The sequence below is a fragment of the Procambarus clarkii genome, chromosome 13, assembly GCF_040958095.1.
Source record: "Procambarus clarkii isolate CNS0578487 chromosome 13, FALCON_Pclarkii_2.0, whole genome shotgun sequence".
Lineage (NCBI taxonomy): Eukaryota > Metazoa > Arthropoda > Malacostraca > Decapoda > Cambaridae > Procambarus > Procambarus clarkii.
The window spans coordinates 30965018-30981510 of NC_091162.1; the positions used below are offsets into that span (position 1 = coordinate 30965018).

Sequence of the window (16493 nt, forward strand, 5' to 3'; positions counted from 1 at the left end):
GTAATTACACTTAGGTAATTACACAGTCAGCAGACAATGCTGCCTCTCTCCCCACCAAGATTACTCCTCCCACTACAGTGCAATTATCACCACAATCCTGCTATTATCAGAATCCTGGTCATTTTTATCACAGTCAGGGGTCTTCTATAATACTATCATTGCTAAATAATAGCATGTACATATATATTTGCCCAAAACGCTATGTGTATTTGTGGCTTTAGGTATTTTTTACTAGCTTTATCTATAAATCCAACATTATGTTTGTAAATCAACTATGTATGTACTTTTCCTGAATAAATAAATTAATTTAATTAATTGACATTTTAGGCGATGCTGTGGTCACTAGCCGAGTTCAAGCAGTGCTGTGAGCTCATGCTGCGCGCGCCAGCCTTGGTGGCTCACTCAGAACTGAGGCTCTCACACCTGGGAATGTTACCCACGTTTTTTTTCTAGGTGGCGTCTGTTAGGTATCTACCATGGCTGGCCTATAGCTGCCCCTATCCCTCGCAAGGCATTTAAAATCATGCGCTAGACCCTCGATCGTATATGTATATATTGCACGGTTTTGGGAAAGTTACTCCTATCATATATGGAAGTGGGGAGGAAGGGGGGGGAGGAGTGGCTGTGTTGGTGAAAGACCACCTGAAGGTAAGAGTGTTAACCCTTAACATGCTCGGGGTTTAATATCCTGTCATCCCCACAGGCGCATGTCATTTTGAAAAAAAAAAAATTATTTTTTCTTCCAAACCTGTTAATTTGTGTTCACTGATCACGGGAAAAATAATAAAAAAATCGTAAGTGGCATATATTGCCCGCTATAGGGCGGGGAAGTCTGGCAAATTATAGGCGCTGACTCAGCATGCGTCCCAGGCGGTCTGTTGCTCGCCAGCTGTCAGGCTGGAGTTGCCACAAAGAGATAATTACCTAATTATTTCAATGTCTCAGATTGATTTTTCATAGTTTTTTTGCTGTAATATTATTCAATAGTGTGTAGTTTGATATATTTATATAATAAAATGAGTGAATCATTGCTGTACTCAAAAATATGGTGTGCATATTGTCGATTCAATTATGTTCATCAATCAGTGAACAAATACTTTGTCAGTTATTACACTATAAGCACAGGTTATATATAAGTATCTGCATGTTTTGTTCACTATAACGAACCACTAAGTAGCTATTATGAGTCAAAAAGTAATGAGGAGTGACTGCCATGTCTCCGTGGTGTAGTGGTAAGACACTCGCCTGGCGTTCCGCGAGCGCTATGTCATGGGTTCGTATCCTGGCCGGGGAGGATTTACTGGGCGCAATTCCTTAACTGTAGCCTCTGTTTAACGCAACAGTAAAATGTGTACTTGGATGAAAAACACGATTCTTCGCGGCAGGGGATCGTATTCCAGGGACCATAGGATTAAGGACTTGCCCGAAACGCTACGCGTACTAGTGGCTGTACAAGAATGTAACAACTCTTGTATATATCTCAAAAAAAAAAAAAAAAAAAATATGTACCAGCCAGCCACTCCCGCCCTCCCTCCAGTCATCTGACTCACCCACATTCTCCTCCCACAATACTGTTTTTTCTATAATTCACTATATACAGACGTTATATATAAGTATCTACATGTTTTGTTCACCATAACTGTACATCTAAGCTTGTATGGTGAGTAAAGGCACAAAGAGTAGGACCTCACACAGTCAGCTGATGGCTGCCACCCTCAAGGTCAGACGCACTAATATTTCTCCTCCAACAATACTGTGTGGTGTTACTACGCTATATACACACATTATATATAAATATCTACCCGTTTTATTCACCATACTTGTACAAATAAACTGGTATGGTGCCCAAAGACCATCGTGGTAACCAGTAAACAACACCGTCGTCTGCACGGTGGCGTCGTGCAGACGACGCCACCGCCCTCACCAAAATGGCGGCTCCAAACCTTCTCTTGCTGTTTATACCCTCTATACACACGTTATATATAAGTATCAACATTTGTGTTCACCATAGTGAACCACTAAGCTGGTATGCTGAGTGCAGTCAATAAAAGTTGGCCACACACAGTCAGAAGACATTGCCACCAGCCTCCCTCCCACAGCATTACTCCTCCCTCCATGGCACACAGCACTAAATATCACCACAATCCTGCTATTATCAGAACCCTGGTCAGTTTTATCACAGTCAGGGGTCTTCTGTAATAATATCATCGCTACATAATAGCATGAACAAGTATATTTTGGCATTTTTAGGCGATGCTGTGGTCACAAGCTGAACAGCAGTGCTGTTAGCTCATGCTGCGTGCGTCAGGCTTGGTTGCTCACTCAATACTGAGGCCAATAACACCCCAGAGTTTGGCCCACGATTTTTTTTTTAAATGGCGTCTGTTTACAAGAGCCCTGATGAAGGTGTGATGAACCCCGTGTATCCGCGGGCCGTTTAAATCTTGCGTAGTACTCCAACACATCATAAGACGTGATGCGCAGTTGACTGGAACAACGTCCAACACGTCATATGACGTGATGCGCACTTTAAGGGTTAATAACCAAAAACATTTGAGAAATTGACATAATGGCATTGCAGGTATGGAATTGGGATAATAAACTGATAATCATAAATGCCTACAGCCCACCAGCAACATATGGACAAAGGAGGAACTAGATGACAAACAAGAGGGCCTCTTAATCACTGTGATGCACCGAGTTTATTTTTTTTTTTTTTTTGTGGCATTCCCCCTGTGCGTATGAAATCAAGTGTTCCCCAAAAATTATTTTTCTCTGTAAAATGATAAATTCCCTTCCCTGAACATGTCTATGTTAAAATAAATACCAAATTCCACTTTGGCTGTGGGGATGTGGACAAAGTGCACTGAGATGTCATCAGGGGTTGGTCGGTCCAAGACGCGGTCGAGCGGGCTATTCAAGCACCACGAGTTTCCACAAATATATTTTCAATTATTTGTTCTATGTATTTCCAATGTGGTTTTATTTTTTTTTTTATCGTATATGATGCATATTTGTGTCCTTTACAATATGTACACAGTAGAACGTTCATTGTTTTCCATGGAACTGTGATACACGTGTCAGTAATGTGTCCACAATAAATGTTTATTGTTGCAATAATACTTGTTAAATATTCACTAAAATTACAATATGTACATTTTCACACACTATTTACACAGGAACACGCTATATTACACGCTCAGTACTTCGGAATTGAGTAATAATCAACGAATTGGTCCATGGGACACAGCGTGACTTCGCTCTCATTGCACCAGGTGCAGATAGATTTTCGCTTCCCGTTTCTTCATTCTGTGTGCTTGAAAAAACATGCACACCCTTGGCTCCAGTACTTGTAGGTGGTATGTAGCCAAGCTTGTAAAGCATAAGGTAGTATTGAAAAGATAATAGGAAAAGATCAACTTGTAGGGGTAGTTTTGAAAAAATCGCTTTGTAAAGTTCCACACTGGAAGAGATTCAGCCAACCTCAAAGAATGTCAGTCAATCTGGAAGAGATTCAGGAATTCTGGAAGAGATTCAGCCAGCTTCAAAGAGTGTTAGTCAATCTGGAAGAGATTCAGGCATTCTGGAAGAGATTCAGGTATTCTTGAAAATATCTATGGAAAACACCACCATGGAAGCTGCTAAAACTGTTCATCTGTGCTACTTGTATCAGATGCATCATCACTGAATGCAGAAAACAATTCAACTATGTATCATCTATATAAATTGGAGATGACATAGGTAGGCAAGAGTGGCGCTCAGAGCTACAACTGGATACGCTCACTGTATCATCCACTTATATGCTGTATCACTTGCATCCAACTTTTGTGTTAGGTCCTTATTGCACCTAGCTGCACAAACATCATGACCCTTATGTTCTTCAAACAATAAGGTCTAAATTTCAGCGACAGAGCATGATCTTTTAACACCACATCGGACAGGTGTTTGGGAACCAGAGGCGCGTACACAACGCATGGTTGCACACTTAGTACTAACCTAGCTAGCAGCCCTAGGGCATTCTGGGATTTTTTTCCAATATGGCTGCCTCTCACTGGAGGTCGTAAGAGTACATTTCGTGCACAACATACCGCGCACACATTTTGAATGGGTACGAAAAAAAAAAAGTTTTCTCAGTTGGCGCAGTCCAGTGGTTAATAGTCATGAAAGATTATAGTTAAAGCAGATAAAGAAAAATCATGATTGTTAGTACTGGGGGACTTCAACTTGAAAGCAACAGACTGGGAGGCCTACGAAACAAGAACAGAGGACATTTGGACAGACAGATTTGTAAACTTCATTCTGGAGACATTTATGTATCAACACATCAAGCAGGCTACAAGAATGAGGAAAGGAGATGTTTAGTCAATTCTGGATCTAATATTCACTAGGAAAGAAGTGCAATGAACTGACTGACAAGAGAGATAAAGATATAGAATGAAGTAAAACTGGTCAAACTGGCATCCCACCAGCTGGGGGTGGAAAATATACCAGCTGGGGCATCCAAAATATGCCACCTACGATTTTTTTTCCTGTGATCAGGGAACGCAAATGAACACTTTTATAAGACGAAAGAATTTTTTGGATTTTTTTTTTGTTGCGCCTGGCAGTGTTGCAGGCCAAAAAGCCCTTAGCGGTTTAAAGGTTAAGCTGAATTATATATCTTAGCTCCAGCATTTGTTATCTCACTCCATCTATATTGGTATATACCATTTTCAGGAGCATGTTCCCTTTACCTTTGTCCTTTACTTACCCTTCCTCTAATTATTTTTTGTTTTGTTTTGTTTTTATGTACCATTTCACTAGCTTTTCAGTCCCTAACACTTTGTAGAAAAAACTCTTTCTTTTTCATTTTTATTCCCATTTTGACATTTCACTTCATTGAGGTTTGTTTTCAGCTTTTCTTTGTCTTTCTTTGAGAGGTTTTGACTTATTGACCAAAGTTTGCCATCCTCAACACTGTAATTTTCTGTCATTTCTAAGCACTTTACATCATTTGTTTCACTCCTTGGTGTCCCTGGTGTCTTTAGTCATTTATTCTAAGGCCTATTTGTCATCAAGTTTGCCCGGCCAGTGGTCTACACTCGGACCATTGATGTGCAGTAGTTTGCAGCTTTATCTGTTGTCTTTGCCAATATGTCTTCGGCTGATGTTTGCGCTCAGAGGAGTTCTGGCAGTCTTAGTGTTTTGGGGGCTGATTACCTTGTTAATGTGACAGGACTGTGCCAGGCTTGTGTGGTATTTGGTAAGTTCCCCATCACTAATTCCCCTTCCTTTGGTAGTTTCTTGGCTTTAGCTCTCATCTACTCCTTTTGAGTCCCTTTTTGGTTTGGGTTTCTGTGGTGAGATAGCAACAAGGTGCCATTTCAGAGCCCGCCCACAAAATGAGAATTGAATGTAACATAACGCTTCTTTCTGGTTGTACCTCATGGCTTCCAGGATCCCCCCTTTTCCCTTTCTGATGCATCAGTTTGTTGCCTTTTATCAGCTCATGACTAAGGATATGTATCAGCTGCTCCAGGAGCCTCTCAGTGCTGCTACCTGGTGGTGGGCAATAGCTACTAGTGGGTGAAGTATAATTCTATTGGGATGCCTCATTTTAGTGCTTAAACTACTGCATTAAAACAAGGGGGGGGCTTGTTTTCAGAGAAGCTTAGATTTACAAAAAAAATTACTACTGTTTTGCTTTACCTATCTGGTGGCCTATTTCTCATATATTGTGACTCTCAGTTTCTGAATGTCTGTGAGGTGAGGGGGGAGGTGATGCAATGTTTTGGCCTATGGTCCCCTCTAGGCTGTTAATGACCTGCAAGGTCCTGGTGTGACTCAATTTAACTAAGATGCATGGAGCTAACTAGGTAATTAACAACAGAGAGCCACTGAGGTCTTACCAGAAAGAGGCATTTCACTACATTCAGTGCTAGTTTTTTAATATTTGGATGGGGTTGTGCCAGCCACATCTGATGTCTAGGCATAGGTGGGGCCTGAATACACATTAAAAGATGCAATGACCACTGTTATTTGTGTTATAGTTGGTATTCTTTACGATAAAAACTTGAATTAGACTTTTTCACAAACATGTTTCATTATAGCAAGGTTCCACTGCATATTAAATCCAGCAAACATAAGTTATAAAAATATTAAAAATGGTGATATAGAAAAATAGAGGGAAGGTAGTGAAAGGTAAGAAAGCTGCATACAGTAAATCAAATAATTATGACAAGTTTTGGCAGGTGAAGATCGAAAGATTTAAATAGTATTGTAATGGAATTTTGAATTTAAGTGTAAAAAGACTGATAATGTAGGCTGAACAAGCATTTTGAAAAAAGTATAGATAAAAAGAAAGGGTACATATAAGAAACTTAACAAGGGAAGGGGGAAATGCAAGCAAAATAATAAAGAGTTGCAAATGAAAGTTTAATTTGAAGAATATGAGATACTGATAGAATGGAAATTGTATCTTAGTTATAGATTAAAGTTATTCAAGTTATTCAAGTGACAGCTTATGATATATTGTTTTTAATGGAATGTGGTGGTAGAAAGTTTTAAAATGAGAAAATAATACAAAGAAACAAGGTAAAATTAGCATATTTAGGCTATAAGCTATTATCAGTGATAAATATCAGAATTCGATGGAATAGCTACAGATATTGAAAAATAGGGTGGTAGCAAAAGTTGTATACTGGAATGCAAAATGTTTGTGTGATATTCATAAGAATGAACACAAACTGATGGATGACTGAACAGGAGTAAAAATGATACCATTGTACAAGAGCAAGAGTGGTATGCACTGTATGAATGTAGAAAGCATAGGGAACTTATCTTTTATTATGGAAATATATGCAAGAGATACAATTTATAAAGTGTGAAAACTAACAATGTAGAACAAACCAGGAACAAAAGTTTATAAAAAAGTGAAAAATGGATAGAGGAGATATTTTCAGTAGATCTAAATATGATAGAGCAGAAATTATAGTAAAACAGGAAGATATTATCTGCAATTCATGAAACTGGGAAGAACATATGATAACATGGTTTGGATTGCCTTATGAGAGGATATGAAAATGTGTGGTGTACGAGGGGGAGTGGCCAGGTATCATGCAGTGAATACTTTATAGAGGAAGTAAAGTTTATATCAAAGTTAATGCAAGAATAAGTGAAAAATTTGGAAATAGTTGTAGGAGTAAGAAGAGGCTGTGTAGTGTCCCTGTGACTTTTCAGTAAATATATGGATGGAGCAGGAGGAGGGGAAGAAAACAAGAGAGATCATGGCAAGAACCTAGCTGTTTCTAGATGGAAACATATGGCCCCGGCTGACTAGTCTTTTTGCTGATGGAACGGTATTGATGGGAGAAAGTGAAAAAGGTTAAGAAAATGGTGAATGAGTTCAACACATTATGCAATAGAAGAAAGTTAAGGTAAGTGCTGATAAGAGTAAGGTGGTGGGATTTTAAAAGTGATAGAGTCAAGTACTGTAGTAGATTTTACTTTACAGAATAAACAATATGGTGGGGTGTAAGACTGAAATGTATTGTGAGGTCACAGAAGAGGTTGAGGAACTTGTTTGTTTGTTATTGTTTTGTACAAACATTGAGCAGTAGTGATTAGTGTAAAGAACAGAAGTAACTTGGTCTCTAGGAATGAGTATGAAAGAAAGAAATGAGTACTGTATGTATGTGAAGAAAGGATTGCATAACAGTATACTCCTGCTAACCACAAAGAATGAAATAAGTACAGTACTATAAATCTAAAATTCAAGTTGTTGAAATTAAGTACTTAAACAATGCATGTGGTAATTATAAATAAGGACGGTGAAAATATGTAAATAAAGGCTTAATGCATGGGCAATGTAAGATGGTATAGGAGGTATATAATATGAGTTGTGGGGTAATAGAAGCATTATGAAAAATACTAAATGAGAATTTGAATAAACAGTATAGAGAGGGTGATGGATGAGAGGATTGTAAGGGAAATATTTACAAGTAAAGTACAAGGGGTTGGTGTTTGGTACACACCCAACATCACACAAAATTTAGGGAAAAGAGCACGTATGATAGGAACCTCCTCCCACTTTAATGTTGGAGGTAGTTGAGCCAATGCATCCAACTGAGGACCCACTGCCTATTGTTTCTTAGGGGGATTTTGAATCATGTATCCTTTGTGGGATGTTTTTTCTGTCTTCTACATCTCGCATGGATCTTGATTCTTCCCTTGTGTCTTCTGTTCCTTGGGTGTTCAGAGCTGTGGAGGGGAGACCCTAAAATGGGTTGCTGGGTGCCTTTACACCCCTGATTGATAGTTGGTTTGATTAATGTGGAGAGATTGTTGTGCTCCCCATTGTTATTTGAGATGAATTCCTCAATGGCTCACTCCCATTTATGCTTCCTGATTCAAGTAGTCCCCCCAAAGGCTTCTTATGTGTGGAGATTCAGAAGCAAACAAGCGAAACTTCGTCCAACGAACTCCCTGCTCGTTTGTTCCCCCCACCCTCCCACAGGGGGGGAACCAACCTGGGTAAGTCAGGCCGCCCCAGTCAGTTCTTTGATGCGTGCCGAGTGGTTGTTGTCGCTCTGGCTCTGTGTTCCTATTTTCTTTGGTGTTTTTGCCCTTGAGGCAGTGTTATAAAATGTATGTGTGCGTGTTGCCAAGACTATCGAGTACTGGAGCTGGGTGACTGTCCCTAGGTGCTCCGTAAATACTGCCCTTGCATCTCAGGGTTATCTTTCCTGGGGCATTCAGGGTTCACTCCCCATTGAAGGACTTCCTTGCTTGTGGTTGTCTTTTCCTTTCGGGTATGTTGGGGGTCTTGGGGCATTCTGCCTTGCCCTGAATAGGGGTATGTTTGTTGGCTGGTGCAGCCTCTTTTCCACTATCGAAAGCAGGCCAATGTTTCACTCTGCTTGTTAGCTTGTACCCTCTTTTCCTTTCTGCATTTGTGTTGGGTAGGGCTTCCCATTGGGTTAGTTTCCGGTTGTGGAGTTTCGGGGTTTTTATTGTCCTTTCACTTTTCACAGCATTTTCCCCTTTTTTTCCTGGCGGTGAAGTTCTACTTTTCGCCTGATTAGGCTTTGCCTATGGTGTAGTGGTGATCTTTCTATGTTACCCCCGAGGCTTTTCTCCAACTGCTTGCAGTCAGATTACTTTCATTGACAGGGTTTACAGGCTTAGCTGGCCCCAGTGCCTGGGCTTCCTGTCTGGTTCATTCACCTTAGAGGCTGTGGAAAAATCCCAGTGGGCTCAGTTATACAATGGTACCTCTTCTGAGTCTGCTCTCTCCTTGTGCAAATTTGTTGGTTGCTCATTGCCCCTGCCTCTGAGTGATGATCATCCATTCAGCCTCTGCCATGCTGCCTGTTGGGTTGGGTGACACTTCCAGCCCGGAGTCTTGTGGGACGTGTTCCCTGCTTGTGCTCTATTTCCCTTATCCCCTATCAGATATTTTATGGAATTGGGCGGTGGTCTTGTTGCATAGCTGATTTTCTGTGATGCAATGTGTCGGGTTGTGTACCTATTTTAAGGCCCAGAGCTCTCCCGCTTGGGTTTTAGGGATTTGGCTTTAGAGGGTATTGGTTGCTTTGGCCTTGGTTCAATCCGCTCCCCTTCTTGCTTCCCGGGTGAGCATGTTTGCCCTTTTTCCTTTCCATTTCCCCCCCCCCCTCACCCACCCTCTTTCCCTGCTGCCAGCTCTCGAATGTTTATGGGTTTCGGTGTCTGGATGGAGTTTAGCTCAAGGTAGCCGAAGCCGAGGAGCTGGCCGGCCGAGCGGACAGCACGCTGGACACGTGATCCTGTGGTCCCGGGTTCGATCCCGGGCGCCGGCGAGAAACGATGGGCAGAGTTTCTTTCACCCGATGCCCCTGTTACCTAGCAGTAAATAGGTACCTGGGAGTTAGTCAACTGTCATGGGCTGCTTCCTGGGGATGGAGGCCTGGTCGAGGACCGGGTCGCAGGGACACTAAAGCCACGAAATCAACTCGAGATAACCTCAAGAAAGGCAATGCTCGGGTGGCTTCGAGGGCTACCCCTTCTGTTCTGGGTGCGGGGGTGGTTGAGCCTCTTCTTCGTGCTAGTGCTTCAGTCTCTCCCCAGCCAACTCCATTTTTCAAAGCTTTTGCCCCTGGATTTCACCTTTCCTTCTACGGTGGTGGTTGTGGCTGAGGGCTCTGCCCCAGAGCCTTTGATGCCAGTTTCTGGGACTCAGAAATTCCGAGTGGCACTCTTGGGTTCTGTTTGAGCCTGCTTTGGCCCTTGAGCCCCCTGCACAAGGGCTTCTTCTGCAGAGGAGGGGGTTTTTGTACCCCTCTTTCCCTTTCTGCATTTGAGTTGGGTAGGGCTTCCCATCGGGTTAGTTTCCGGGTGCCTTTGGGTTCCTCGGTTTCATCTTTCCAGAGGTTTTCTTCCTCTCAGATTTTCCGTGTGGAGGTTCGGGAGGTGCTTGGTGCTCACCTCCTGTGGTTTATGCCATTGTGATGGTTCCGGCTTTCTTTGAGTTTGGTTCTTTTTCCCTGTATTGGGTGCGTTCTCAGGCTCCAGTGTCTTCCTGCTTGGCAGGCTGTCCCTTCTTTTCTTTTGGGACTTGTTGTGGCTTTTGTCATCCCCGCGCACTTAAGGTTCATGTGTGTTGCAGGTGTTCTTTGGATGGGGGGGGGGGGTGGCCTTTCTAAACTTTCTTAATGTGTGCCTCTTCGCCCTGCACTTGCTTGTGATGTTAGTCTGGTGGGGTCTCATGCCCAAGTCCACCACCCTTTCGGTTCTTTTGGTGGCCAATGATTGCAGACTTCTGGCCACTTGGCTTCTGTCTTGCGATTTTTGGGTCTTCTCGAGCCATCTTTGGTATGGCTTTCAGAAGATGCAGGGTTGCAGGGTGGGGGGGGCTTTGGCTAGGGGTCTTTGTCTCGGCTGCTTCTGTGTCGTCTGTCTTTCTGTAGCTGTTTGCACCCTTCCTCCAGGTGGCATTTTCACCTCCTGTCTCGTGTTGATAGGTTGTGCTGGCTCTTTCGCTGGATTTGGCATGGGTACTTTGCTCTTCAGCCGGTTTAGCCGTTTTGTCCTCTTTGGTTTCCTGAGGTTTTCCTGTTTTGTTTGTGTATCTCAGTTTTGGTCGGCAACTTTTACTTGTTGCTGGCCTCTTTCAGATTGGTTGGTTCTCTTGGGGGGTCCCTCCTGGCCCTCCCGGCAGGGTGTAGCCAGAGCTTAGGCTTCAGTTTTCGGGGTAGACCTGTAGTGCCAGTTTTGGGGGTCGGTGGTGTCCCCGGTGCTGCCTTCATCTTGTCGGAGCAATAGTCACTCTGCACGGAAGTTGAGCTCTCGGGGTTATCTTCAGGACTTTCGCGGGTCGCCTAGTTAACGTGGCAATGGGGGAAGGCTGTCCCTTTTTACCCATACCTGGTTCCCCAATTCGTGTTTTTTGGGGGTCGCTTCTTGGAGCCTTCAGTGGTGTTGAGCAGACCTTCCTCCCTTTTGGGGGTTGGGTCTTGGGGAAGGGGGAGGGGGACACTGGCCTCTTCTCCTTTCATCTGTTAGGTCTTTCCAGAGTGGGTTCGCTTGGTTGTGGTCAAACTGATCTCTTCTCTCAGGTGGGTTCCAACCATATATATACAGGACTGTGTGGATCTCTGGTACATTCTGGACTTGTCTTGTCTGTACCAGATGTTTCCTTGCCCCTCCTTATGGATGAATACATTGTCCCAGGTTTGGCTTCTTCTTGATCTGGGCACTTGGATGCTTTCCCTGGATCTCAAGGACGCATATTGGCACATCCCTGTCCGTCCAGGGTTCGGGGTTTGGTTTGGTTTGTTGTGGGGCAACAGGTTTCCTGCCTCCATTCTCCCTTTTGGGCTTATTTCTGTCATCTCACACTTTTATGCATTTGACTTGGGTAGTGGTGGTCTGTCTTTGTCTGCTGGGTCTTCAGGTCTTGTCCTACCTCAATGACTGGTTGGTGTGGCCTCCCAGCCAGTCTGCTTGCCTGCTAGCCAGGAATCTGGCTAGCAGCTTGCTGGGTTCGGGCTCCTGGTGAACTGGTGGAAGTCCCAGTTGGTTCCGTCCCAGGTTCATGCTTGGCTGGGCCTTGTGTGGGATTCTCAGACTGCATCCCTTTCTCTCCCTCCCATGGCCTTGCTCCAGCTGTGCTCCCACCATCGACTGTTTTTGAGGGGGTACCAGGGCCATGCGGCGGTTGCTCAGCTAACTGTGTGGGAGCCTGAGCTTTGCTCTTCTGGTTTGTCCACTGAGTTGGGTTTGACTTTGGAGGTTGTTCTGGTATCTTTGGGGTAGCCTCTTTCATCGCTCTCATGATTGCTGGGTTTGTCCCCCAGTGTCCTTGTGCCAGTTGCTGCGACACCTAGGTTTCCTCTTCAGGGTTTTTGGGGTTCGGTGCCATGGTGCCTTTCCTCTCCCTTGCTCAATGTGCTCATGAATGTCTCATCTGTCAGTTGAGGCTTTGTGTCCAGTGCTTTCCTGTCCAGCCAGGCGTGTTGGTGGCTGTCCATGCTTCAGGCTTCCAGCACAGTGTGGGTGTTTGCGGCTGTGTGGCAGGCGCTGCGAAGGATTCGGCTCCCTTGGGGTTCAGTGATCTGGTTCCATTCAGACTGCTTCCCTGTGATTCATTGTCTCAACTAGGAGGGATTTTTTTTGGTACATGGCTCTTTGGGGGCTGGTCGCCTTCAGGTAGCTCTTCTGCTGAATTCTCGAAGTTTAGCTCTCTGTGCAGTTCCTATTCAGAGTGTGTTCAATGTCCTAGTAGACAACCTGTGTCAATTCTTCCCTTTGGCTTTGTCGGATGTACAGGCACCCTGAGGTGGACCTCTTTGCATCTGCGTGGTTTCAGCGTATTTCTTGTCACGGTGTCATTTCTTGACTGTGAGGCCTTTGTGGTGGACGCTTTTCAGTGAGACCGGTCGAGGTGGGGATTCCTTTGTTTTTTTTTCCCGGTCCACCTGTTGCTCTGGATTCTGGCTCAACTGAATCCTATCATGAAGAGTTCTCCTTGCCCCTTGGTGGCTGACCCAGCCTAGGTTTCAGGCACTGCTTGCTTGGTGTCTAAACCCGGGCATTTTTCTACAGCTCTCTGCAATAAATTTCTGGTCTTTCTGATGCATATGTACCACCATTTGTATTGTGTTCAGGTGGTTTCTTTGATGGTGTCCCATCTGCGGTCTTCTCAGCGACAGTATGAGGATTCTTGGCGGTTTTCCCGCCATATTTTTTCTCTTCGCCGGGTTTCACTGGTGTTGGACAAGGGTGTTTTGTCAGTTCCCTCTTGGCTTTTTCTGTATTGGCATCTCATGTCGAATACTGCTGTTTCTTATCACGCAGCGTTGGCGGAGCCGCTGCAGCTTGCATTCGAGGATGATGTCACTTCTGTCCTGTTCCGCAAGTTTTCTTGTGCATTTTTTTCATCTCCGGCCTGCTCATGCACCGCCTGAGCTTTCTTGGTCTCTGGACTGGGCCTTACCTTTCTTCACCTTGGTTTTTGGTGGTCCCTTCGATTCATGATGGTTTCTAAACAGCTTTATTGTGGGGAGCCCCTACAGCTCCCTGGAGCTTATCGGGCTAATGTATGTTATATTAGACTGGGACATTAGCTAAAGTGTTCAGACCTACCAGGGACCAGTGCCAGAACCAGGCCCCTTCAGAGAGGTTTCAGGGAGCAATGGCCCTGGAAAACCCCCTTGTGGTTGGGGATTTCCTTATCTGCCATCGACTGGTGTTAGGCACCCAGAAAGGTAGGCATAATAAAACAAACCCCACATGGTAAAAAACTAAAACAAAACCGAACAGAGAGGTAGAAACACCCTACAATCCCAAAGAAACAAGCAAACATCACACTTTACTGCCGCACCGATCGTCCGCGCAGCCCTCCCCGCCCAAAGAGAGGGAGGGGGAAGCCCCGGACCCCACCACAATGTTTCTGTTGATACCTGGTTGATGGGGTTCTGGGAGTTCTTCTACTTCCCAAGCCCGGCCCGAGGCCAGACTTGACTTGTGAGAGTTTGGTCCACCAGGCTGTTGCTTGGAGCGGCCCGCAGGCCCACATACCCACCACAGCCCAGTTGGTCCGGCACTCCTTGAAGGAAACAATCTAGTTTCCTCTTGAAGATGTCCACGGTTGTTCCTGTAATATTTCTGATGCTTGCTGGTAGGACGTTGAACAACCGTGGACCTCTGATGTTCATACAGTGCTCTCTGATTGTGCCCATGGCACCTCTGCTCTTCACTGGTTCTATTCTGCATTTTCTTCCATGTCGTTCACTCCAGTACGTTGTTATTTTACTGTGCAGATTTGGGACCTGTCCCTCCAGTATTTTCCATGTGTATATTATTTGGTATCTCTCTTGTCTCCTTTCTAGTGAGTACATTTGGAGAGCTTTGAGATGATCCCAATAATTTAGGTGCTTTATCTCGTCTATGTGTGCCGTATATGTTCTCTGTATTCCCTCAATTTCAGCAATCTCTCCTGCTCTGAAGGGGGGAAGTGAGTACTGAGCAGTACTCAAGACGGGACAACACAAGTGATTTGAAGACTACAACCATTGTGATGGGATCTCTGAACTTGAAGGTTCTCGTAATCCATCCTATCGTTTTTATGGCTGACGCAATACTTGCTTGGTTATGCTCCCTAAACGTTAGGTCGTCGGGCATCATTATTCCCAAATCCTTGACATACTGTTTTCCTTCTATGGGCAGATTCAATTGTGTTTTGTACCCTGTATTATGTTTAACCCTTCAATTGCGCATCGCATCATATGATGCTTTGACCGACTTGCAGTAAATTGCGCATCTCATCATGTGATGCTTTAGAGTACTACGCAAGATTTAAACGACCCGCGGATACACGGGGTTCACCACACCTTCATCAAGGTTCTTGTAAACAGACGCCATTAAAAAAAAAAAATCGTGGGCCAAACTCCCGGGTGTTAGGGGCCTCAGTATTCAGTGAGCTACCAAGCCTGATGCACGCAGCATGAGCTCACAGCACTGCTGTTCAGCTTGTGACCACATCATCGCCTAAAAATGCCTTAATATACTTGTTCATGCTATTATGTAGCGATGATATTATTACAGAAGACCCCTGACTGTGATAAAACTGACCAGGGTTCTGATAATAGCAGGATTGTGGTGATATTTAGCGCTGTGCTCCATGGAGGGAGGAGTAATGCTGTGGGAGGGAGGGAGGGTGGTGGCGTTGTCTTCTGACTGTGTGTGGCCACCTTTTATTGGCTGCACTCACCATACCAGCTTAGTGGTTTGCTATGGTGAACACAAATGTAGATACTTATATATAACGTGTGTATAGTCTGAGATAACAGCAAGAGTAGTAGGTTGGGAGCCGCCATTTTGGTGAAGGCGGTAGCGTCATCTGCACGATTTATCATGTTTACTGGTTACCAAGATGGTCTTTGGGCACCATACCAGTTTACTTGTACAAGTATGGTGAATAAAACGGGTAGATATTTATATATAATGTGTGTATATAGCGTAATAACACCACAAACAGTATTGTTGGAGGAGAAATATTAGTGCGTCTGGCCTTGAGGGCGGCAGCCATCAGCTGACTGTGTGAGGTCTTACGCCTTTGTGCCTTTACTCACCATACAAGCTTAGATGTACAGTTATGGTGAACAAAACATGTAAATACTTATATATAACATCTGTATATAAAAGCAAAAACAGTATGGTGGGTGGAGAATGGTGGCAAGTCAGGTGAGGTGAGGTAGGGAGGGAGTGGCAACCAGTGGCGGGCTGCCACTGCCACTCACCATATCAACTTAATGGTTCGTTATGGTGAACATGAATGTAGATACTTATATACAGTGTCTGTATATAGTGAATAAAAGCAAAAACAGTATTGTGGGAGGAGAATGTGGGTGAGTCAGGTGACTTGAGGGAGGGCGTGAGTGGCTGGCTGGTACACGGCGGTCACTCCTCGTTACTTTTTGACTCATAATAGCAACTTAGTGGTTCATTATGGTGAACACGAATGTAGATACTTATATATAGCATCTGTATATAGTGAATAAAAGCAAAAATAGTATTGTGGGATGTTACAAATAAATGTATGTTCTATGGGGAGTCTAGTATTAATGGATGTATGGGCAGTAGTTAGCATTAAGGGTTATCAAATGTGGGAGATCTAAAAGGCCCGGCCCCCATTAAATATATAAACATAAACTTGTAGTGGCTTATTACAGCAATAGTCAGCCTAGAGGTTGATCATAGATCTCCTACACAGGAAAAATGGATACTCCTTTAACTAACTAACACTTATTTATTAACCCCTTAACAACTCCCATATACATTCACACCAATAAGAATAATAATTAATTTACCACACTATCTTACGTTAAAAGTCTTGGTCCACATAAGCAGGATACAAGGTTTACACTGAGAACAAGCTAGGGTAAAGTACTACTGGTTAAGAACTGAAGCTTGATGTAGCTTAGACCACGTGGTACCCTAATACAACACAACACCACACTACACTTAGAGTACCC

General features: G+C 43.9%; 1 protein-coding gene across 10 annotated transcripts in view; it reads left to right on the top strand.

Annotated features, from left to right (window-relative positions):
* The window catches only part of LOC123757285 (high affinity cAMP-specific and IBMX-insensitive 3',5'-cyclic phosphodiesterase 8B), a 787483-nt gene that overhangs the window by 689572 nt on the left and 81418 nt on the right, over positions 1-16493 (top strand). The window contains exon 17 of one of the 10 annotated variants that reach the window (XR_011228393.1): positions 7219-7415. The exons of the other annotated variants lie outside the window; for them this stretch is intronic. The gene's annotated coding sequence lies outside the window, so the exon portion shown is untranslated. The remainder of the gene's footprint in view (positions 1-7218; positions 7416-16493) is intronic. 10 annotated transcript variants of the gene reach the window in all.